Raw genomic sequence first — 25,948 nt, 5'->3', positions numbered from 1 at the left:
TTTAAAAAAAATTTCAATTAGGATAAAGTTGAACAGTTTTTTTTTTTTTGCAATTAATTTTTCTCCACTTTTTTTTTTTTTATATAAATTCTTGGAGTGCGCGCTCTGAGCACGCTCCTAGTACAATTTCGTAAGTTTTTTATGAATACCGCCGTACGTTATTTACGTACGCAAATATACATTATAGTGCGCGCTGGGAGCGCGCACCCAGTACGTATGCGTACGTACGTACGCATGCGTGCGTGCGTCCTACGCGCTCCACGCGGTTTACTTCCGCATACGCTAAAATTACGCGCAATAACGGTCGCGTATACGCGTATTCAACGTATGCACGCTACGTACGCGCATATGACGTATGCACATGCGCTCCTACGCGTTCGCGCATACGTAATCACGAGGTGCGCGCTCGGAGCTTGCGCAGTGCGCGCACCTCGGGTATATGCATAATAAAACAGCACTTCTTATTGGTTATCATTACTTTCAGTTTCTGATTGTTTCAACACCACACCCAATCCCCTCATGGCAAGTCATGTGATCAAGAATCATCACTTTTGATTGGTTTGAAGTACTTTCAGTTCCAGATTCTTCCCAAACCACACCTACTCCCCTCATTATTAGTTCTGATTCCTTTGGAGAAGGAGCTATTCTGTTGTTGAGAGACAATGGCTGAACAGCAACCATCTTCAGACAGTGACCAGGACACTCTTGAGAGGCAGAGGAACAGGAAGCAGAAAGACAGCTTTATATGGCAGTTTTTCACTTTTCCAGAGGGACAAAAAAAGGTAAATGCACCTAAAGTTACATGTGTACTTTGTCACAAAGTCTTGTCACGTGGGAATCCTAACAAGAAATATTCTTTTAGCATTCACACTATGTTGAGGCATGTTGACAAAATGCATCCAGTGACTTTTCGTCGAGCTTCTGGAGCAAACCCTCCACCTGCTCTACCGACGACATCTGCAGCAGCTCAGCCGAGCACATCTTCGGCAGCTCAGCCGAGCACTTCTTCTGCAGTGGTGCCTTTGCCTTCTTCCACACCTCTTTTTGGACCACCTTGTTTTGCTAGGTTGTCCACACGCTGCACTGATTGCGGTAAACTTATTTCTGTGGGTGAGACCAGTCTTGATCTCATTCAGAGAAAATTTGATGCCCATGAGTGCAAGTAGGCCATAGATGTTTTTTCTTTTTTTTCGTTTTTCTCTTCCTGTTTCCCTCCATTAACTCAAGGGGTCTTTTAAGAGCCACTTATAAACTAAACCCCAAAAATTTTTTTTTGAGGGATTTTTTTTTATTTTTTTTTGAGGTGTGCGCACCCTGCGCGCACCCAAGTGTTTTTTTAAAAAAGTTTTTTTTTTTTTTTTAATTTAATGTTCATAAAGAGGTGAAGAAATGGAAGCATGAAAAGGGAGGATTGAGTAATACTAATATTTTTCACTTATTTTTTTAAAAAAATAAATTTTTTCTAAAAAAAAGTTTTTAAAAGTATTTTGCAAGGGAACAGAATTTTTTTTTTCTTTTTTCTTTCCAGTTCTGCAAAAAAAGAAAAAAAGTATTAATATTCAATCATACATTACAAAAAGCATTACATGTTTTTACATATTTTACTAAGCAATTTTTTGCCCTTTTTTTGCTGTTTTCAGAATTTTTTATTTTTCACTTAAAATAGTGAAAACAATTGTATTCATCATTTAACAGCGGGCAAAAAAAAAACAATCTGAAAGATTGCTTAAAAAAAGCCCTAAAACTTTCCTCGCTAAAATATACCTTGTTAGAAATATTACATATATATTACAAGTACTTCTCTAGATGAATAAAATTTTTCTAGACAAACCGTCTTTAAACCTTGCGCAAAAGCACACATGCCAAAATAATTTCTGTCAAAGGAGTCCACAATTGTTTTTATTACTTTTCCTTTAGGCCAAATAGTAATTTCAAAATCCTTTTTAAGTGATATCTTCAATTATAATCCTTTAAAATTACAAAAAATGTTTTCTTCAGATGCGGTTTTTAGTTTTCAAAATTTAGGTTTCAGAAAAATTAAGTAAGAATTGGGTAAATCATAAGGCAAACGTTGCTTGAAAATCAATTGGGAATCATTACACAGTGTCCAGCCTTTTTCACATTTAAGATAAACTGTGTAATGCCCAGAAGTTACAGTAGGTCCTTCATGAAAAATTATTGCAACTGTAACAAAAGTTTTTCCAGAAATTGATAATTGCTGTCCTGTAAACTTCTTTATTAAAGTGTCCAATTTTGAACCATCAGCTCTACAACGTTGCATCATTAAAATTACATACTGACCATATTTCTGTAAAAATAATGTAGAAAACATGTCTGATTTACATTCAGAACATTCCATGTTGTGATTGGCATCTTTAACTAATTTACTAAAAGTCACTGATTTACTTTGTGGTAATGGTAAAATTATGAACCTTTCTGAATCAACATTACTACTACATGTGTTCATACAGTTTTCACAGCAATGTTCCCATTTGTAAGAGACACCAAATACGTTTTCTACTTCTACTCCTTCATCTTCTAGTACACTCAAAATATATATTAAGAATTCCTGAGCATCTTGCTGGACATTTTCTTTAAACTGTGTAGAACCACAACATACATCTAAAAGATTTCTAACATCAGTAGCACTTTCTATTTCAGTTTTATCATTACTCAGCTTCTCATAAAGGAGACTGAGCAGAGAACACAATCTTTTTCCATGATTTACTATTATCTGTACTAGCACCTTTTCAAGATAAAATACAACATTCAGCACTACATTTGCATAGCAGTTGACACCAGAGCTATTTTCAAAATGGCAACCAACAACCTCTTCAACACTGTCCTTTTTCTTTTTCCTTGCTATCACATCACTGTCCTTTTTTTTTTGTTCTGTTCATCCACATTACAGATATTCTCAAATCTCCTTTTCTGACAAACAACATGTTTTTCAATCACAGGATACTGACCTAAATGAGGAGCATAGGTTCTTCTTAATCTGTTATACTCCTTTACACAGTTTGTATCAGCACTAACTTTTGAGTCATCAAAGTCTATCATAAATAAACCAGATAATGTTTTCACTCATGACAAAGCAACATATGCCATACCTTCTTTGAACACAGTAGAACCAATGTTTACAAAAGCACTATCTACAGTCAATCCTTGAGACTTGTGAATAGTTACAGCATATGCTAGAGAAAACGGAAACTGCTTCCTACGTACATATAAGTCTTTCACAAGCATGAAACGAACTGAACAACGACAAATGTCTTTAACTTCTTCTATCTGATCAAATTTTATTTTTAAACATTCAATTCCATCTTTTTTCTGGTAATTAATAAAACCCACAACTCTTCCCATAGCTCCATTCACTAAACCTTTTTCTACATCCAAATTTCTCCTTAAAATCACTCGACAATTCATGCAAACATATAGATTTTTTTCTAATCCAGCTGTTTTGGAAATATTCTTCTCTAGTGAATCCAATTTATTTTTCAGTTTGCCTGTTAATGTAAAAGTAATTCTTTCATGCTGAATATTGTCCTCTGCTTCCATTTTCTTAATCTCTTTCTTTTCCAATTTCAAAAGTTCCTCATTGAATATTGAGCACTCACGTAGTGTTGGCATTAAGCAGATTACAGTATTTTTTTCTGCAATGTTCTGGTATATTTTCTCTGCAACTATTTCTTCATTTGGAAATAAGTTATGTAGCAACCGACTCTGTAATGCTTTTTTGCCAACTTCTGTGAGTAGTCCAATTCTGATATCTTTCAGAATACTTGCATTATCTTCGTCGTTTGCTTGTCTCATATTGGTAGTGAGTTCTTTGCACTCAAAGAACGACCAAATATTCGCATTACCAATGCTTCCTAATGACTTCTTCGTGTCTTCATGTGTCACAGTATTAAACACTGGTTGTCCTTTAACTGGAGTGAGCTGCATAAGATCCCCAAAAACTATGACATGTTTTCCTCCAAATAACACGTCATAGTCTCTCTTAAGAATTTGTTGCATTCTTAAATGCACAAAGGCAAGCATTAAATTTGAAACCATGCTCACCTCATCAATAATGAGAACTTGCATCTTCTTCAACACTCTTGAAACTTCGAGGCATGCTTCTCCAGTTAGCTTGTGGTATTCTATTTTGTTCTCATGCTCCACTGGTAACATTAGCAAGCGATGTAAGGTAATTCCTTTTATGTTATAGGCTGCTAACCCAGTTGGAGCAGTTACCACACAAGACAAATTTGAAGCTGTTTTTTGCTGTAGGTAGCTTCTGATGACTTTTATTAAGAAACTTTTACCAGTTCCAGCTTGTCCACTCACATACATCTTGATTGGTTCAAATGATGTGCATGAGCACTCTTTCTTTTCATGTAGTAATCCATGATCAATTTTTTTGATGACTTCTTCATAAATTTCTTTTTGTTCTTCATTCAGTTGTTGTCCCAGATTTAGTAAGTCGATTGAATCTTCCTGTGCTTGATTCATAGCCGTTTCTACTTCAGTCATGGCTACTGCAGCTTCATTTTCTATGATTGGTTGTCCTAGGGGATCCTGACTAAGTGTTCCTGAACTTTGGCTGTCTTGAGAACTGTCTCTAGCTACTTCAGCTGCAATTTTTGCATCCTGTTCATTTTCTTCATTTAACATTTGGACGTAAGTTGTGAAAGTACTGCATTCTATACTGTCTTTGCTAGCATTAAAAGAATCTTCATAGCTTTGAAATGCTCCCAGTAGTTCGTCCTCTGAACGCCATGGTTTAAACAGCTGTAAAAGAGCCAAGTAGTAAAATTCCTTTTTGTCAGTAGTTTCGCAACTGAGCTTCCTGTGATTTATCAAACTTCCTTTTGTTTGCTTCACCAAACATCCTTCCTCACCAATGACTTTATATTTTCTATTGTTGATGTCTTCTGTGGCTTTCCTTGAATAAATGTAGTTCTGCAGCACTTCATAGAGACACATGTTCTCAAGATGATGACTTCTCTTTGGGTAATATGTGTCCGACATGTTTGATTTCAAAATATCTGTACTTTCTGGGTCATTCTCGGCCAAATATTCAATTTCTCCAACAGATTTCAGTACCCGATTTCTCATTCCTGCAAGGCCTAAGCTTACCCAAAATATTCTTCTGGATTTCGAATAAAGACTTGCAGATGATAACCTATCTGAGCATTCGTAGGATCCAATTTCTCGATGCGATAACATCTTTAGACTGAAACTGTACAGCTTCTTACTGACAGTCTTCTCGTGAGAAATCTCTTCCCACATTTCCTTCAATTCTGTTTTCTCAGATTTAGTGATGTAAGATGTCACATACCGAGCAACAGCAATAGAATTGTCTGCCACATACTGAATATCCATGTTAGCATTCCACATGGATAAAATGACTGGGTTGAAGTCATTTATAAATTTTGACTCTTCATTTCTTTTTAGGTTGTAGGTATTTTTGGGAGATTTTCTGGTTATAGTATGTCGCACAGCTGACATAAAACTGTTGACTCTTCCTTTTGAAAGAACAGGTCTAGGAAATCCAAATCAACACTTTGTGTAGAATTTATCTTTCGTCTTGTACTTCCGTCGACAGTATTTTCCACACCGATGACTTTGGAAATGTAAAACTTGCTCTTTTAACTTTTTCTCTTCTGTGCTTTTAGGTATAGCACATGTTGCATGTTCTTCAATGAAAGATAACACTGCTTCATCAGTATCTGTTCCAAACTTTGGGGCATCCTTGATCCACAACAGCATATGAATATGAGGAGCACCTCTTGCCTGGTACTCTTTTCTCCAAAAGAAATCCACTACTTCTCCAAGAGGTGGATTTTTTTTATTGCAGATGAAGGACATCATAGCCTCAAATCTATGATTGAAATATCTGCAAACATTAACTGGATCCAATGAGCACAGTTCTCCAGCTGTCTTGTATTCAATGTTTTTAATGTTTGAATTTGCCTCTCTTAGAAAATCCAGTAAATCATCCCAAGCGTACTCGGCACAGCTTAGGGTTAGAAACCATGTAGGAGTTCCTAAATTCCGTAACATGCATTTTAATTCACCATGGCGTCGGTACCAATATTCATTTGTCCCACGCTGACAAGCCACCAGATTGATCAGTTGGGTTTCCAAATGATCATCTCGGTGCTGCACTTTCTCCATAAAATCCTTAGCAGACACATTTTGTACATGTACTCCACTTTTTAAAATTTGATTTACTGCATAAGATAATGCAGACAAGTCGCTTTCAAATAAAAGATGGAACAAATAAGGAATACTTTGACGAAATCTTGGATCTTCTGCATATAGTCTTGTAGTCCGATACTCAGAAGCTGGAATCTGTTCGGGACGTTCATCGTATCGTCCTCCTTTTCCTGTAGGAAACAGCTGGGGAAAACATCGAGCTTCCAAGCTCTCCTCCCATACACTCACGGGAGTTCCTTTTGCTTTCTTCATCTGAAACAGATCAATAGTGTCTCCCATAACTTCTTTTGAATGAAGAGGATGTATGCTAAAATGTTCATAAATTTCTTCTTCCTTTGACTTGTCCACTTTTTCAATTTGACCAGTTGGTGTTTCTGTGTCTTCTTGTAAATCTTCTTCTCCTTCTATATAAATTGATTCATACCATTTATTATTTTTTTTCAAATACAAATTTGCTCTTTGTACTTTTCGTACATCCACCAGCTCTTGCCAAATCTTCTTATTCTTTGTAGGTACACCATTAACCAGAATTACTAATGGTTCAGTTTCCAAAGTATCTGCATCAATAGTTTCCATATTATTTTTCAAATCCAAGGGCAAATACACCACTCTTCCTTTTAAACCTCTCAGTAAATCAGAAGGAGGTAATTTACCAGTTTTGGGCTCCATACGTACTATGGTCTGGAACGGATGAACACATTGAATGAGTATAGACTCATATGTATTTAATTCGGAAAGTTCGGCAGGAATAGCATCCAATTCTAAATTATTATGTACAGCTCTGGTCGGCATTCTATTTTCTTCTAACTTATTATAACAGTATTTACAAATACGCTGATCTTCACCCAATTCAAAACAATTTTCAAGAAATATATATGTTGCAAAATCCTTCCACTTATAATTATCTTCATTTTCACTTTTTTTATACAGATCAACACTCCTTGTTTGAATTTTATAATGACTTCTGCGGCAACAAATACAAGTAATATTTGGTCTTTCATTAGAGGTGATAGTAAATTTTGTCATTTCATCCTCAAAATTTTTAGTAATAATGAGTTCTACATTCTGTTCCTCATTTTCCTCATTTACTGTGTCCTTTTCTGCACTTTCTTGTTCTGGACCAAAGTAACAAAACTGAATCTCATCAGTAACCTTCACTACATCTGATACAGATCCACGGAACAGAGCATTATTCAACTCATTCAACTTTACTGCTGGACTTTTAGCAAAATACAATGTTCTCACAAACTTTCTCATTTCAGTATGATGAACAGCCAGCATCCTAAAATGATGAAAAACACTTTTACACACTTTTCTAGATAGACAAGCCAGAGAATGTCCCTGCAAACCAGTATTTTCTCTCACTCTGCATGGATCTAGTGTTTGAAGCACCTTCATCTTCTGTTTTACACTCTTTTTACTATATTCTCTTAGAAAGTCACGTAATTTATCAATAGATTCCTGACGCACAGTACAAATACTACTACAGTTCCAAGTGTTCACTGGGGCTTTTGGACGTCTCCCCATAGCCTCAGCAGCCATTACTTCTTCCTCATTTCTTGGGACCATTTTCTCTTTTTGCATCACACAACCATCCTTAACTTCATATGCTCTACCATTGGTGTCAACTGCATGCAACAAACTATTACTTTGAAGATAACTCTCTTCATTAAAAAATGGTTCAGTACTTGAACTGTGTTTCCATTCTCCCAAGAACACTTTACAAAAGTTACTTTTTTTCACTTCTCTTTTCCTTTTGCTTTGTGACTTCATTGCATTCACTAATTTTTCTAATCTACGCATCCTATTCAAAATAAGAATAAAAAGTTTTCTTTTTATTTCCAAAGCCTTACTTACAATATTTTCTATAAAAAAAAAATTCTTAATAAATTTTGTTTTTTTCTTATATTTTTTCACATCCTTTAGCAAATTTAACATCACTCTTCTATGAAACATTTTTCGACGAATGTTTTTAAAATCTAATTTTCGTGTTAAATCAGTTTGACATACTTCTGATTGTACATTAGCTTTTTTTTTTGCTGTTGACTGTGTTGTTGCTTTGTACATAAAACTCTCTTTGTTTTACAGTTATTTTTGCCATTTTTTTGTTTTTTGAAAATCTTTTTTTAAGAAATCTCTGCTCTGCTTACCAGTAGACTTTTTCTTTTTGCCATCACCAGCTTCTCCTGCTATTTTTTTTTCCCAGTTTTGTCCAGATATACTTGTTGTTGCTTTTCTTTCCTCTTTCTTGTCCTTAAAGGCATTTTTTTTTTCACTGTTGCTCAGCAATACCTGCAAGGAACTAAAAAAAAATCCGTTTTGTAATTATAATTCATTAAAATATTTTTTTTTACTTTTCATTTATTTCAAATGTTTTTCCATTTGTCTCTCATTTGTGATTTACTAATTTGTGCACAGTGCTAACCACCACAGTTGAAAAAAAACAAGCTGCCCCTTTCCTGCAAGTGCATTTTTTAACAGAACAACTGCAACACAAATTATATCTGTGGCCACAATTCCTGTGCGCACACAGCCTCATGGTGTGCTTCTAAGCAGAAAACAGAATTTGATTTGCAAATTCAAAGCACATTTACTACTCTGGTAGATCAAGTGATAATTGCTGTTACAACCTTACACATTTTACCTGGAAAATCACAGAGGCAGAAAAGAGCACATTTCCTAACAGCTACTTCATACCATAAGTATCTGCAACCTGGGTGAGTGTTTAGAGTAGAGCAAAGAAAATGAGGCCTCGGTGACATTGAATGTGTTTGCATTACACACAGTCCTGAGTAGTACGCATGGGAGTGTTGGAGAAGCTGCTGCGTGTGTCCCAAGAGTGTGTTTCTGCAGACTATGTATTGTCAGCTGCAAGAGACATGAGCAAGGAGATTTCCAGAACTGCATGAAGACTACAGGGATGTACGTAACAGTGCATGTGTGCTAAGGGATAATTTGTGTAAACACAACAGGCTGCCCCTTTCCTGGGACTGCAATTCTTACTGAACAACAACTTCACAAACTAAATCTCTGCCCACAATTCCTGCGCGCACACAGACTCATGCTATGTTTTTTTTAACAAAACAGTGTCCCTGAATAGTACCAAATTACTGTTACAGCCTGACACATTTCCCTTATCATTTACAGAAGCAAAAAACAGCACATGTCCTAACAGCTCCTTAAGACCATGACCATGTGTTACAGGGTGAGTGATTAGACTAGATCAATTTAAATGAGGCCTTGGTGACGTTGAATGTGTTTGCATTACACAGTGCTATCTGAAACAGCACACAGAGCTGAGTAATACACATGAGAGAGTTGGAGAAGCTGCTGCGTGTGTCCCAAGAGTGTGTTTCTGAACACTGTGTATTGTCTGGTGCAAGACAGATGAGCAAAGAGACTTCCAGAACTGCATGAAGACTGCAGGGATGTATGTAACAATGCATGTGTGCTAAGGGATACTTTGTATAAACACAACAGGCTGCCCCTTTCCTGGGACTGCATTTCTTACTGAACAACATCTTCACAAATTAAATCTCTGCCCACAATTCCTGTGCGCACACAGACTCATGCTATGTTTTTTGGAACAAAACAGTGTCCCTGAATAGTACCAAATTACTGTTACTGCCTGACACATTTCCCATATCATTTACAGAAGCAGAAAACAGCACATGTCCTAACAGCTCCTTAACACCATGACCATGTGTTACAGGGTGACTGATTAGACTAGATCAATTTAAATGAGGCCTTGGTGACGTTCAATGTGTTTGCATTACATATTGCTATCTGAAACAGCACACAGAGCTGAGTACTACACATGAGAGTGTTGGAGAAGCTGCTGCGTGTGTGCCAAGAGTGTGTTTCTGAAGACTGTGTATTGTCTGGTGCAAGACAGATGAGCAAAGAGACTTCCAGAACTGCATGAAGACTGCAGGGATGTATGTAACAATGCATGTGTGCTAAGGGATACTTTGTATAAACACAACAGGCTGCCCCTTTCCTGGGACTGCATTTCTTACTGAACAACATCTTCACAAATTAAATCTCTGCCCACAATTCCTGTGCGCACACAGACTCATGCTATGTTTTTTGGAACAAAACAGTGTCCCTGAATAGTACCAAATTACTGTTACTGCCTGACATATTTCCCATATCATTTACAGAAGCAGAAAACAGCACATGTCCTAACAGCTCCTTAACACCATGACCATGTGTTACAGGGTGAGTGATTAGACTAGATCGATTTAAATGAGGCCTTGGTGACGTTCAATGTGTTTGCATTACACATTGCTATCTGAAACAGCACACAGAGCTGAGTACTACACATGAGAGTGTTGGAGAAGCTGCTGCGTGTGTGCCAAGAGTGTGTTTCTGAAGACTGTGTATTGTCTGGTGCAAGACAGATGAGCAAAGAGACTTCCAGAACTGCATGAAGACTGCAGGGATGTATGTAACAATGCATGTGTGCTAAGGGATAATTTGTGTAAACACAACAGGCTGCCCCTTTCCTGGGACTGCAATTCTTACTGAACAACAACTTCACAAATTAAATCTCTGCCCACAATTCCTGTGCGCACACAGACTCATGCCATCATTTTAGGCACATAACACAGGCTGCCCCTTTCCTGGGACTGCAATTCTTACTGAACAACAACTTCATAAATTAAATCTCTGCCCACAATTCCTGTGTGCACACAGACTCATATCGTCATTTTATGCACATAACACAGGCTGCCCCTTTCCTGGGACTGCATTTCTTACTGAACAACATCTTCACAAATTAAATCTCTGCCCACAATTCCTGTGCGCACACAGACTCATGCCATCATTTTACACACATAACACAGGCTGCCCCTTTCCTGGGACTGCATTTCTTACTGAACAACAAATTCATAAATTAAATCTCTGCCCACAATTCCTGTGTGCACACAGACTCATGCCATTTTTTTACACACATAACACAGGCTGCCCCTTTCCTGGGACTGCATTTCTTGCTGAACAACAAATTCATAAATTAAATCTCTGCCCACAATTCCTGTGTGCACACAGACTCATGCCATCTTTTTACACACATAACACAGGCTGCCCCTTCCCTGGGACTGCATTTCTTACTGAACAACATCTTCACAAATTAAATCTCTGCCCACAATTCCTGTGTGCACACAGACTCATATCGTCATTTTATGCACATAACACAGGCTGCCCCTTTCCTGGGACTGCATTTCTTACTGAACAACATCTTCACAAATTAAATCTCTGCACACAATTCCTGTGCGCACACAGACTCATGCCATCATTTTACACACATAACACAGGCTGCCCCTTTCCTGGGACTGCATTTCTTATTGAACAACAAATTCACAAATTAAATCTCTGCCCACAATTCCTGTGCGCACACAGACTCATGCTATGTTTTTTGGAACAAAACAGTGTCCCTGAATAGTACCAAATTACTGTTACTGCCTGACACATTTCCCATATCATTTACAGAAGCAGAAAACAGCACATGTCCTAACAGCTCCTTAACACCATGACCATGTGTTACAGGGTGAGTGATTAGACTAGATCAATTTAAATGAGGCCTTGGTGACGTTCAATGTGTTTGCATTACACATTGCTATCTGAAACAGCACACAGAGCTGAGTACTACACATGAGAGTGTTGGAGAAGCTGCTGCGTGTGTGCCAAGAGTGTGTTTCTGAAGACTGTGTATTGTCTGGTGCAAGACAGATGAGCAAAGAGACTTCCAGAACTGCATGAAGACTGCAGGGATGTATGTAACAATGCATGTGTGCTAAGGGATAATTTGTATAAACACAACAGGCTGCCCCTTTCCTGGGACTGCATTTCTTATTGAACAACATCTTCACAAATTAAATCTCTGCCCACAATTCCTGTGCGCACACAGACTCATGCTATGTTTTTTGGAACAAAACAGTGTCCCTGAATAGTACCAAATTACTGTTACTGCCTGACACATTTCCCATATCATTTACAGAAGCAGAAAACAGCACATGTCCTAACAGCTCCTTAACACCATGACCATGTGTTACAGGGTGAGTGATTAGACTAGATCAATTTAAATGAGGCCTTGGTGACGTTCAATGTGTTTGAATTACACATTGCTATCTAAAACAGCACACAGAGCTGAGTACTACACATGAGAGTGTTGGAGAAGCTGCTGCGTGTGTGCCAAGAGTGTGTTTCTGAAGACTGTGTATTGTCTGGTGCAAGACAGATGAGCAAAGAGACTTCCAGAACTGCATGAAGACTGCAGGGATGTATGTAACAATGCATGTGTGCTAAGGGATACTTTGTATAAACACAACAGGCTGCCCCTTTCCTGGGACTGCATTTCTTACTGAACAACATCTTCACAAATTAAATCTCTGCCCACAATTCCTGTGCGCACACAGACTCATGCTATGTTTTTTGGAACAAAACAGTGTCCCTGAATAGTACCAAATTACTGTTACTGCCTGACACATTTCCCATATCATTTACAGAAGCAGAAAACAGCACATGTCCTAACAGCTCCTTAACACCATGACCATGTGTTACAGGGTGAGGGATTAGACTAGATCAATTTAAATGAGGCCTTGGTGACGTTCAATGTGTTTGCATTACACATTGCTATCTGAAACAGTACACAGAGCTGAGTACTACACATGAGAGTGTTGGAGAAGCTGCTGCGTGTGTGCCAAGAGAGTGTTTCTGAAGACTGTGTATTGTCTGGTGCAAGACAGATGAGCAAAGAGACTTCCAGAACTGCATGAAGACTGCAGGGATGTATGTAACAATGCATGTGTGCTAAGGGATAATTTGTGTAAACACAACAGGCTGCCCCTTTCCTGGGACTGCAATTCTTACTGAACAACAACTTCACAAATTAAATCTCTGCCCACAATTCCTGTGCGCACACAGACTCATGCCATCATTTTAGGCACATAACACAGGCTGCCCCTTTCCTGGGACTGCAATTCTTACTGAACAACAACTTCATAAATTAAATCTCTGCCCACAATTCCTGTGTGCACACAGACTCATATCGTCATTTTAGGCACATAACACAGGCTGCCCCTTTCCTGGGACTACATTTCTTACTGAACAACATCTTCACAAATTAAATCTCTGCCCACAATTCCTGTGCGCACACAGACTCATGCCATCATTTTACACACATAACACAGGCTGCCCCTTTCCTGGGACTGCAATTCTTACTGAACAACAAATTCATAAATTAAATCTCTGCCCACAATTCCTGTGTGCACACAGACTCATATCGTCATTTTAGGCACATAACACAGGCTGCCCCTTTCCTGGGACTACATTTCTTACTGAACAACATCTTCACAAATTAAATCTCTGCCCACAATTCCTGTGCGCACACAGACTCATGCCATCATTTTAGGCACATAACACAGGCTGCCCCTTTCCTGGGACTGCAATTCTTACTGAACAACAAATTCATAAATTAAATCTCTGCCCACAATTCCTGTGTGCACACAGACTCATGCCATCTTTTTACACACATAACACAGGCTGCCCCTTTCCTGGGACTGCATTTCTTACTGAACAACATCTTCACAAATTAAATCTCTGCACACAATTCCTGTGCGCACACAGACTCATGCTATGTTTTTTGGAACAAAACAGTGTCCCTGAATAGTACCAAATTACTGTTACTGCCTGACACATTTCCCATATCATTTACAGAAGCAGAAAACAGCACATGTCCTAACAGCTCCTTAACACCATGACCATGTGTTACAGGGTGAGTGATTAGACTAGATCAATTTAAATGAGGCCTTGGTGACGTTCAATGTGTTTGAATTACACATTGCTATCTAAAACACAACACAGAGCTGAGTACTACACATGAGAGTGTTGGAGAAGCTGCTGCGTGTGTGCCAAGAGTGTGTTTCTGAAGACTGTGTATTGTCTGGTACAAGACAGATGAGCAAAGAGACTTCCAGAACTGCATGAAGACTGCAGGGATGTATGTAACAATGCATGTGTGCTAAGGGATACTTTGTATAAACACAACAGGCTGCCCCTTTCCTGGGACTGCATTTCTTACTGAACAACATCTTCACAAATTAAATCTCTGCCCACAATTCCTGTGCGCACACAGACTCATGCTATGTTTTTTGGAACAAAACAGTGTCCCTGAATAGTACCAAATTACTGTTACTGCCTGACACATTTCCCATATCATTTACAGAAGCAGAAAACAGCACATGTCCTAACAGCTCCTTAACACCATGACCATGTGTTACAGGGTGAGTGATTAGACTAGATCAATTTAAATGAGGCCTTGGTGACGTTCAATGTGTTTGCATTACACATTGCTATCTGAAACAGCACACAGAGCTGAGTACTACACATGAGAGTGTTGGAGAAGCTGCTGCGTGTGTGCCAAGAGTGTGTTTCTGAAGACTGTGTATTGTCTGGTGCAAGACAGATGAGCAAAGAGACTTCCAGAACTGCATGAAGACTGCAGGGATGTATGTAACAATGCATGTGTGCTAAGGGATAATTTGTGTAAACACAACAGGCTGCCCCTTTCCTGGGACTGCAATTCTTACTGAACAACAACTTCACAAATTAAATCTCTGCCCACAATTCCTGTGCGCACACAGACTCATGCCATCTTTTTACACACATAACACAGGCTGCCCCTTTCCTGGGACTGCATTTCTTACTGAACAACATCTTCACAAATTAAATCTCTGCCCACAATTCCTGTGCGCACACAGACTCATGCTATGTTTTTTGGAACAAAACAGTGTCCCGGAATAGTACCAAATTACTGTTACTGCCTGACACATTTCCCATATCATTTACAGAAGCAGAAAACAGCACATGTCCTGACAGCTCCTTAACACCATGACCATGTGTTACAGGGTGAGTGATTAGACTAGATCAATTTAAATGAGGCCTTGGTGACGTTCAATGTGTTTGCATTACACATTGCTATCTGAAACAGCACACAGAGCTGAGTACTACACATGAGAGTGTTGGAGAAGCTGCTGCGTGTGTGCCAAGAGTGTGTTTCTGAAGACTGTGTATTGTCTGGTGCAAGACAGATGAGCAAAGAGACTTTCAGAACTGCATGAAGACTGCAGGGATGTGTGTAACAATGCATGTGTGCTAAGGGATAATTTGTATAAACACAACAGGCTGCCCCTTTCCTGGGACTGCATTTCTTACTGAACAACATCTTCACAAATTAAATCTCTGCCCACAATTCCTGTGCGCACACAGACTCATGCTATGTTTTTTGGAACAAAACAGTGTCCCTGAATAGTACCAAATTACTGTTACTGCCTGACACATTTCCCATATCATTTACAGAAGCAGAAAACAGCACATGTCCTAACAGCTCCTTAACACCATGACCATGTGTTACAGGGTGAGTGATTAGACTAGATCAATTTAAATGAGGCCTTGGTGACGTTCAATGTGTTTGCATTACACATTGCTATCTGAAACAGCACACAGAGCTGAGTACTACACATGAGAGTGTTGGAGAAGCTGCTGCGTGTGTGCCAAGAGTGTGTTTCTGAAGACTGTGTATTGTCTGGTGCAAGACAGATGAGCAAAGAGACTTTCAGAACTGCATGAAGACTGCAGGGATGTATGTAACAATGCATGTGTGCTAAGGCATAATTTGTATAAACACAACAGGCTGCCCCTTTCCTGGGACTGCATTTCTTACTGAACAACATCTTCACAAATTAAATCTCTGCTCACAATTCCTGTGCGCACACAGAGTCATGCCATCATTTTAGGCACATAACACAGGCTGCCCCTTTCCTGGGACTGCATTTCTTACTGAACAACAACTTCATAAATTAAATCTCTGCCCACATTTACTGTGTGCACACAGAGTCATGCCATCATTTTAGGCACATAACACAGGCTGCCCCTTTCCTGGGACTGCATTTCTTACTGAACAAAAACTTCATAAATTAAATCTCTGCCCACATTTCCTGTGTGGACACAGAGTCATGATATCATTTTAGGCACATAACACAGGCTGCCCCTTTCCTGGAACTGCATTTCTTACTGAACAACATCTTCACAAATTAAATCTCTGCCCACAATTCCTGTGTGCACACAGACTCATGCCATCATTTTAAGCACATAACACAGGCTGCCCCTTTCCTAGGACTGCATTTCTTACTGAACAACAACTTAACAAATTAAATCTCAGACAACAATTCCTATATACACACAGACTCATGCTGTGTTGGTAGGCACAAAACACAGGCTGCCCCTTTCCTGGGTTATCAATTCTTACAGAACTAATGCTTTTTTCAAATGTGCTGCCATTTTCCTCTCTTTTCTTTCAAAGTGATTTCTGCTAAATGCTAACCATCACAATTAAAAAGAAGCTGTCCTTTTCTTTCAACTGCAAGTCTTACTTTTCAACAGCAACACAAAATAAATCTCTGTCAACAATTCTTCTCTGCACACAGACTCATGGTTTGATGGTAGGCACAAAACAGTATTCCTCATTGTTACCAGTACACATTAACTTATGGTGAAAACATACTCCATAATATTTTACATATTCAAAACAGTTAAATATCTCCCAAAACAGAAAATGTAAATCACAACTTTAAACAAATAATCACAATTCTTTTTTTATATCTAAATTAACCACAAACACCCCCTCTCAAACTCATAACTCACCTTTAAAATTAGTTAGTTGTGAAAGAAATGTGGCAGTCACACAGCAGTTTATCAGACCAGAATCTCTGAGCTGAACACCTCTCTCCTCTCAGCAAAACCAGTTAATGGCACAGTTTCCCTCTCTTTTTTCACACATATACATGTTAATTTCAAATCTCAGTGCTTCCCACATTTTTTCAAATGAAATCACACATTTCTATTGGTTGAAAACTTCAACCCCTTTCCAAATGTACCCTTCCCCCAACTTGACTTCTGCCTGCTACCATAGCAACAGGTCATGGAACACAGGTGTGAGCAGAGAGGTCAGAAGTTCAGCAGACAATGTTTCATTTCCAAAGAGCAAGAGTGCTTGACTTTTCAAACCTAACAGCAAATCCAAACTAATGTTCTTTGTTCACACATTTTTCTGAACCAATACAAAACATGCTTTTTAAAATTTAAACATACAGCCTAGTTTTTAGTGTAGAATGGTTTGAAACAGCCAATGAGTTCTTTTTATAAAAAAAAGTATGTGTGCCCCCATTTTTCAACTGTCTTTCATTTCTTTTTGCCTTTGTACTGAAAGACACCTCCTGAGTGCGTCCAGATCTCCTTTGAAAATGTTCACAGTGTGGATTGTAGGTCACAGCTATGTCTTCTGGAGTGAAACATTTGCAGAAAAAAGAGGTATGGTGAGAGACCTTGCTTTGCCAAATGTAGACATTAAATGGATTGGTCAGAGAGGGTTAAAGTGGCACCAATTAATGCCTTTGGTGAAAACCTTTCTACATCTCCCACAGCCTAACCTTATTATTGTGCACTGTGGTGGAAATGACCTAGGCACTTTAACTGGGGTAGGTCTGGAAATGCTTATTAAGGACACCTTTGTGCAATTGATGTCGCTTTTTCCTCAATCTGCCTTTGTATATTCTAACATATGCCAAAGGCAAAAGTGGAACTGGTCCAACCAATTTTGTCCTCAGATTGACAAAGCAAGGAAGCACGTCAACAAATCTATTTCTGCTTTCCTCAGAGACTATGGTATGGGTTCTATATACCACAACAACTTGCGTTACAACATGCAAGACATTTATAGAGGAGATGGTGTACACTTCACTGATGAAGGCAACAGAGTCTTCCTCTTGAACTTTAGACTCTGCATCGGTACTTACTTGTAGGTACCAAAAAACAAACAATAAACACAAGGGCTCTTTTTAGAGCCACCTTATATCTAAACACTTAAATGCGATTTTTTATTATTTTTTTTTAAAAAGTTTTTTTTCGGGTGCGCGCTGGGTGCGCGCACTCGGCGATATTTTTTTTCAAAATATAAATCTTTTTTTTTGCCCTACAAGGTCCTACTGTGACCCCCTTACAATGCCTAGTGGGTCAATATCTCCCCACTCTGCCCCCTTTTCAAGTTCTCCCCCTTTGTTTATCACCCCCTCTTTATGCGAGAGACAAAATGGCGGCCGCCGCTTCCTGATTTCCACCGATTCGAATGTTTACTGACATCTAAGAACCAATCAGAAGTGCGCTCGCGATCGGCAAGGTGCGCGCACAGAACTTGCTCAGTGCGCACACGGTACGTGCGTACAGATATATATATTGATTTAAATGCAAATTTTTCAGGAAATACTGAACAGATTTACACCAAACCTGCAAAAGGCACTTCATGGACCTTACGGCTACCTCTCTGCCAAATTTCACATAATTCTGTTCAGCCGTTCGGGCTGTAGCTGCGACTAAAGTCCCTATGGAAAAATGCATGGGGAAAACGGGTTTTGGGACCCCCCTTTTTTCTCAGCCCCCGCTTGACGAATCCCCCCGAAACTTTCAGGGTAGGAGCTGAGCGGAGCGCCCCATTAGTTTTGAAAATTTCGCGAGGATTCGTCAACCGGCGCCAAAGTTATTCAAAATAGAATTTTGAGATTTCCTATGGAAACACGGTCCTAACTATAACTACCTACTGGCGACCGCCAGTAGGTAATATATATATATATATATATATATATATATATTTGACCTACTGGCAGTCGCCAGTAGGTAGTTATAGTTAGGACCAATTTTCCATAGGAAATCCGCAACATTCTATTTGGAATAACGTTGGCGCCAATTGACGAATCTTCGCGAATTTTCCAAACTTTTGGCCAGCTCCGATCCACTCCTATCCTGAAAATTTCACGGTGATTCGTCAAGTGGGGGCCGAGAAAAAAGGGGGGTCCCAAAACACGTTTTCCCCATGCATTTTCCCATAGGACCTGTTGACGCAGCTACAGCCCGAACTTCTGAATGGAATTACACTAAATTTGGCAAAGAGGTAGTCCTCAGTTCAGACTCGTGCCTTTTGCTTAAATGGTGTAAATCCGTTCAGTAGTTCCTGAGAAAATTAGAGTTAAAAAGATAGATATATCTGGGCAGAGCCTAACCACACTTCTCATCGTGAGATCTGATTGGCTGTCAGTACTTCATCCAAGAAGTGTTGGCAGTCATCTTGGGACCAATATACATGATAGCACCTCATTAAAAAGCATTGCACTTAATAGAAGGTTTTAAGACTTTAGTCACATTATAAATCATTTGTTGATGGTACCATACTCATTTTAGAAATTGTGGTGTGTTCTAAGGTGATTGTACCATGTGAAAAAGCCTTCTGCTGTGATATCATGAATCATGTTTGAGAGAAAACTATTTTCTCATGCTTTTCCCACAGAGGTTTGGAAGGTGATCTATAAGCTAAACTGAGAGCATATTTTCTGTAAATTCACATTATCTTTCTCAGTCATGTGAGAATGAAGTCTGACATTCTCAGTAAAACATGTACATCCAACAAGGGCAGAGACTGTCAGTTGATTCCTTTGTGTTCTACTGCAGCTTCCCATGTGGTACTGGAAAATTTGGAGCCACGTCTGAGGCATACCCCTACCATGCCGATTTTGGTATCCACGAACCTCAAATGACAAATGCGGTATGTACAAGTGTTTTCGTCATGTTTCTACGATGAATTCATCGTGTATATGATACTACATATTGTATGCTTGGGTTCCATTTTAGAACAGTAGCCATTTTAAGGTTGCCCTCACATAGGCTGCGGATTGAGGCCATTCCTAGGCCTAAAGGACACGTACACCTTCTTATGACTTCTCTATGACCTGTGCAAACTGACTCCGCTGCCCGAGGTCAATCCTGTCCGGTCAGTTCCTTCTACTGCGGCCTAATGTGATTAGCATCAGGGCTCGACCCATCATAAAGTCCTTGTTCCCACACGCTCTCTGACTAAGCTATTTCACACCTGACTCTGTTTCCTACTTTAAGGCTTGTTTTACGAGCAGGAGGTGCCCGTTTATTGGGGTCTGCTGTTATCTGATGAGGGTTCTGAGCCTTGCGGGGTAAAATGATCGTAGGCTGAACGAACTGAAATGTGGGATTGTCATCATGACTCTGCTTTTCCTTTGATGCGAAAATATGTGAATGACCACTTGTAAAACAGGGTGGTGTTGCCCAGAGCGTAATATTCTGCAGAAAAGAAAAGACTGGTTTTTGGTTCAGCAGACTGCCTCATTCAGTTGCTAAGGCTTCTGTGCGACGTAGTTTCACTCATTTGAGTTTAATAAAGATGTCTTTTCATATTTCAGCTTCTTTGCCAAGTTCTTTGTTATATTACCATGAGAGTGAAATTTTTAAATACCACACTCTGTGTTTCTGTGGTCCAAGACAGGAAGAACTCGAAGTCATAGGGTGCTACCCCTGGCACCGCTGGGTTCCTAAATAACCCACTACTTCACCCAGAGTGTTCTAAAAAACAACTAGAGCGCTAACAGTCCTATTTATGACAAACGTATTGCACACCTGTAGCCATCTTGATTGGAATAAAGTGGTAACTCTTAAAACATTTAATTTAAAAAGGAACTAAATGAGGGGGTTCATTTTGCCATAGAAAGTATGATTAGTGCTGCAGAAAGAAAAATTAGGGCACATTTTGAGTGACTTCGCAAATCCTCTTCTATTTCATAAAAAAATTCTGACATGCAGACTGAAACATGCACTTTCAATACCAGCAGCAGACTTCCCTGGTGAGCAGTAGCTTTACTACAGTGATCTAATAAGCAACTAGAGTGCTAACATTCTGAATTTATGGCAAATGTGTGACACATCTGAATGCCTTCTTGATGGAATCCAAGTTAAAAACTGAAAGTATTTCCTACTGAGGAGGCTGTAGTAAATGAGGAAATTAGGAAACTTCATAACAAATAAGTCTCCCAAAATGGCCACTAGAGACAAAAGAGCCCAAATGTTGCCCAAATATCACCCAGATGTAGCCCAAGTATAGCCCAATCATAGAATGTCCCAGAGTGTTATAACGAACAACTAGAGCGCTAACAGTCTTACTTATGACAAAAGTATGGCACACCTGAAGCCATCTTGATTGGAATAAAGTGGTGACACTTAAAACGTTTAATTTACAAAGGAACACAATGAGGAGGTTCATTTTGCCATAGAAATTATGATCAGTGCTGCAGAAAGAAAAATTAGGGCACATTTTGACTTCTCAAATCCTCTTCTATTTCATAAAAAAATTCTGACATGCAGACTGAAACATGCACTTTGAATACCAGCAGCAGACTTCCCTGGTGAGCAGTAGCAGTGATCTAATGAGCAACTAGAGTGCTAACATCCATAATTTATGGCAAATGTGTGACACATCTGAATGCCTTCTTGATGGAACCAAAATAAACAACTGAAAGTATTTCCTACTGAGGAGACTGCAGTAAATGAGGATATTAGGAAACTTCATAACAAATAAATCTCCCAAGATGGCCACCAGAGGCAAAAGAGCCCAAATGTAGCCCAAATATCACCCAGATGTGGCCCAAGTATAGCCCAATGACAGAATGTCCCAGAGTGTTCTTAAGAACAACTAGAGCGCTTACTTTCTTACTTATGACAAAAGTATGGCACACCTGAAGCCATCTTGATTGGAATAAACTGGTAACACTTAAAACATTTAATTTAAAAAGGAACACAATGAGGAGGTTCATTTTGCCATAGAAATTATGATTAGTGCTGAAGAAAGAAAAATTAGGGCACATTTTGAGTGACTTCTCAAATCCTCTTCTATTTTATTAAAAAATACTGATATGCAGACTGAAACATGCACTTTTAATACCAGCAGCAGACTTCTGTGGTGAGCAGTAGATTTACTATAGTGATCTAATGAGCAACGAGTGCTAACATTCAGAATTTATGGCAAATGTGTGACATATCTGAATACCTTCTTGATGGAATCAAAGTAAAAAACTGAAAGCATTTCCTACTGAGGAGACTGCAGTAAATGAGGAAATTAGGAAACTTCATAACAAATAAATCTCCCAAGATGGCCATCAGAGACAAAAGAGCCCAAATGCAGCACAAATATCACCCAGATGTAGCCCACATGTAGCCCAATGACAGAAGTGTGCAAAACGCTTATTTTTTGTGTATTTGCAGTTTTATATAGTGCAGACTTGTCAGGTATTGGAGTGCTTTACATGAGCATTGGTTACATCACACAAGATCAAATTCATTTTGGTAGTAGACATGGGGAGATTAAGTGATTTGACCAGAATCACAGAATGTTGAGCTGAAGCAGAAACTCCAACCTGGTTCCCCAGTTGCAAAGTCTGCAGCTCTGGAAGTAACACCACATCCTCTCCCCTAGGTGCAACATTTAATCAAGTGTCAACTGGATAAAAAATCATGAAGATTACAAATAATGTAAAAGTTCTTTGTCGCTATTTGAAAACTCAGAAAATATGTCCTCATTTTTGTTTTTTAGAGCACTAACCATAATTTTGATGCAAATAATACCCTCTCATATATGTAATTTCTAAAGGAAATGCTCTAGGTATTACACTTTTGATTACATCAAGATGACGTCAGGCGTTCCACACTTTTGTAATAAATATAGAATGTTAGCAATCTAGTTGTTCATTGGGATACTGTTGAGAGGCAGAGGACAGGGGCACGGACTCTGAAAATTGAAGGCAGGTAGGAGAGTGCAGAGGCAACAATTTGTCCACACTGGGCAGGCAGGAAGGGCAGTGGCAGCACAACAGACTATGGAGGGCAGTGGAAAGGGGGGCAGGGGCAACAAACCAACAATACAGGACTGGCAAGAGAGGCTGTGGCAATATAATAGAGCATTGTGGGCAGATGGAAGAGGCAGCGGTAGTACAACCATACATGCCAACAGACCCGTTTCAGCCAGGAAATGTCCAATGTTTTTAAGCTCAAATGGGTTTTATTTGATCTGTCTCCTGTCTACAATCTCCTCTTTTTCAATGTAACTTAAAGGGGAAAATCAATACCCCAGTTTTTTTTCAAAATCTCCCTCTTACCAAATTCAAAATGTTCGCAAGTATGGTACATTGGATCATGGTAGGCAGGAGGAATTGGGGTAGGGACATGGACTTGGATAACAGAGGACAGGAGGGACATGGAGAGGTGCACCAAACTGACCCTACAGGGCAGGCATCAGGGTTTGCAGCAGCACAATACACCACACAGGGCATGCGGGACGGGAGTGCAGCACAACAATCCATAGAAAGCAATAGGGAGGGGACAGGACCATGCACATGGACAACAGAGAACTGAGGGGAAAGAGGCAATGGTAGCTAGCTGACCATAATGGACAGACAGGAGAGAAAGCTGCAGCATAACAGACCATAAAGGGCAGGAGGGACAGATCAGGAGCATTACAATGGAACAGACAAGCCAAGAGGGAGGGAATAGGGGTCTGCACATGGAAACGGAGGGCTGGGGGCAAGGGGGCAGGGCAGGAGCAGCAAGATGACCATGGAGGTCAGGCAGGATGGGCACTAGAAACAAGACACACCATGGAGAGCAACAATGAGACTATGATGGCATACACACAGACCATGGAGGGAAGGTGGGAGGGGGTCAGGGGCAGCTAGCTGACCACACAGGGAAGGTGGGAGGGGCCATGCATGGCAAGCGGGAGGGTTAGTGGCAGCACAATGGCTATGATGGGCAAGAAGGAGGGTGCAGGGGCATGCACAAAGGACCATGGAGGATAGAAGGGAGGGTCAGAACCTGGGCACAGACAAGAGAGTTCAGGGGAAGGGGCCTCACAACAGACCGCGCGGGGCAGGCAGGAGGAGCAGTTGCAGCACAACAGACCAGGGAGGGCAGAAGGGTGTGGCAGTAAAATGGACCATGGAGGACAGGAGGAAGGGGATAGGGGCATGGCATGTGGACAGGCAGGGATGAGGTGGCAGGGACAGGTTACAGTCATCTGACAATGCTAGGCAGGTGGGAGGAGAGTGGCAGCTCAACAGAACACTCAGAGTAGATAGGAGTGGCAGGTCCATGGAACATGGTGGGCAAAAAGGATGGAGCAGGGGCATGCACAAAGACATCGGAGGGCAGGGGGAAGGAGAATAGGGGCAGCAAGCTAAGCACAGAGGCTAAGCAGGAGGTCAATGATGGGCCATAGAATTGGGCAATGGAGGGCAGGAGGAGTGGACTGGTACATCATGCTAAATGGAGGGCAGCGGCAGCACATCAGACCATGAATGGCAGGAGGGAGGAGGCTAGTCCATGGATTCAGACAACAGAGGATAGGGAGGAGGTGGATGGGGCAGCAAGCTAACTGTTCAGAGAAGGTGGGTATTAGGAACTTTATTGTTTTTAAAATGTGTGTCTGTGCGAACTACTTAAAATATGAACAAGTATGCAGCATAATCTCACTTTTATTCAGGAAGAAGAGGACGTTTGTGACTGTGACTCCGGGCTCACTTGGCAGAAACACCCCCTGACCCTCCACCCCCATCACAAAATGTAATGCCCATGAAAAGGGTAAGTGGACGCAGTGTTATATAGAACATAGTCCTGAGAGCACGATTGAAAATGAAAACTAGATATAGTATATGGTATAAACTATGCACCAAAAAGCGTGATATAAGATGAACCGGGCGTGAAATATAATATGCAATACATTGTGCGCAGTGACAGATTCATTGGAGAGTGCGAGATCGCACAGGCACTAGCGCGTGCTATGCGATATGCGCCTTGGAGTGTAATATGCACAGGGCAGTGTTGTGTAACCTAACTAGTCTCTAAAGTTGTAATATAAAATATGTGCTGGGGAGTGTAACGTTGCATATGCACTGTGACAAAGATATGGATCTCAGATTTTAATATGTATGGCATAGCGCTGCGCGTTATAACATAGGTAGGCTGTCCGGAATTCGGTTTAAACCGATTATGCACGAGAGTACCCTACCGGACGAAAATCAGCTGACCTGGTTTAAACCGAGTGTCACTGATTTTCATTGTTGTTGCGTGTTTTGGCCACTTGATGGAGCCAAAGCATTACAAGAGCCCCCGAACATCATCTTGGTTCTCACCGGAGTCACAAGTCGCAGCGGAGACCAGTTTGATTGCATCGAGAGCGGGAGGGTCGCCTGCAGCGAGGACGTCCCTTCCTCGCCCTGCGATTTTGGCATTTTCTGCGGCCGTTTTTCCCTCTCTCTCTCGCTCAATGGCACCTTTTGCAGCGCGACTTGTGACGGAACTGCATCGCCCTTCTCCATCGCCCCCCCCCGTGCAGCACGCACTGCGAGCACAGCCTCCGTTACACATTGATCTCTTTTTCCCCCAGCAGTGCATAACAAGGTTGAACTTTTCTGCTTATTCGTTTGCCAAAGGTTTGACTATTTTGCTTTAAACATTTGCCAATTCTGCTGCCCTGCTTGGGACATGGCCCTCTGCTAGTGCGGATTGCAGTTTACTCCCCCGACTCCTGCGGCCCCCTGCTGGCCACCTCAACGCCTTAATGTGTGCACATACTGCTCTTCTCATTTGCAATTTCTTGGCTGTACTCCGAACACGGCCGCCTGCTTGGACTGACTACGGCTGTTTACTTCCCGGCTCCTGCTGCCCCCTGCTGGCCGCCTCAATGTTTGCCTACTCTGCCTTAGTCGTTTACCAATTCCTTTTGCTCACTTACGATCCCAGCAGTCTGCCTGTGCTACTAGCTCTTTGCCTCCCGTTTCTCCCGCTA

The sequence above is a fragment of the Triturus cristatus genome, chromosome 7 (assembly GCF_964204655.1).
Source record: "Triturus cristatus chromosome 7, aTriCri1.1, whole genome shotgun sequence".
In the NCBI taxonomy this organism is placed as follows: domain Eukaryota; kingdom Metazoa; phylum Chordata; class Amphibia; order Caudata; family Salamandridae; genus Triturus; species Triturus cristatus.
Note: the sequence above shows the minus strand (reverse complement) of the source record.